Genomic DNA, 795 nt, shown 5'->3' with positions numbered 1-795 from the left:
GTTTGCTTTAAGCCACCAAACATAATGGAAGAGACAGAAGATCAATTACTGAGGCAAATAAACATGGCAGCAAATCAGAATGAGGTGATAGTAATGGGAGACTTTAACTATCCTGATATAAACTGGGAGACTGAGACCTGTGAATCTCATAAAGGAAACAGGTTTCTGACTATAGCTAAAGACAATTATCTATCCCAAATGGTGCAGGACCCGACCAGAGGGGGCGCCCTACTAGACTTAATATTAACCAACAGACCTGACAGAGAAACTAATGTGCAGGTTGAAGGACACCTAGGGAATCGCTTCTCGGCCTTTTGGCTAAGATCAAGTGTAGTATCTGTTCTTAACAGTCTCATGCCGGAGGCAAGCTACGCCGATGTGGGGCTGGTGGGGATGGGTGCTGCATGGAGGGGGCAGGTGTACCAGGGCTTTCCGGGGCTGGTTCTGAGGAATCAGCTCGACGACTGTCCCGATGTGACCTGTTTCCTCTGGGTCTCGCCATGAGGCTGAGAGGGTCTAGAGCCGAGGTACTTTTGGGCCTTGGGGAGTGGTGACCCCAAGGTGCCAAAACTCACTGGGAGTATTGGCTCACTGAGTGGAAGCACGGGCACCATAATCTCTTCACCTTGTAGCACTCACCTCTTGATTCCCGGCCTTCTGGCTAGGATCAGAGAAATTTTTATAGATCCGGACAGATGTCCGGGCAGCATATCTGCACATATTCACTTATTTATTTCTTTTTGTCTCACTGTGTCACTTTTTGCGTGTTGTGTGCCCACAGGATTTGTCAGGATG

The 795-nt window shown here is 48.6% G+C and overlaps 1 pseudogene; it reads left to right on the top strand.

Moving 5' to 3' along the window:
* Positions 1-298: 298 nt before the first annotated feature.
* LOC130343919 (U2 spliceosomal RNA) lies at positions 299-372 on the top strand (annotated as a pseudogene).
* The last annotated feature ends 423 nt before the right edge of the window (positions 373-795 follow it).

This window comes from Hyla sarda, chromosome 1 (genome assembly GCF_029499605.1).
Source record: "Hyla sarda isolate aHylSar1 chromosome 1, aHylSar1.hap1, whole genome shotgun sequence".
NCBI classification, from domain to species: domain Eukaryota; kingdom Metazoa; phylum Chordata; class Amphibia; order Anura; family Hylidae; genus Hyla; species Hyla sarda.
The sequence above is the reverse complement of the archived record's forward strand: the minus strand, read 5'-3'. Positions and strand labels throughout refer to the sequence as shown.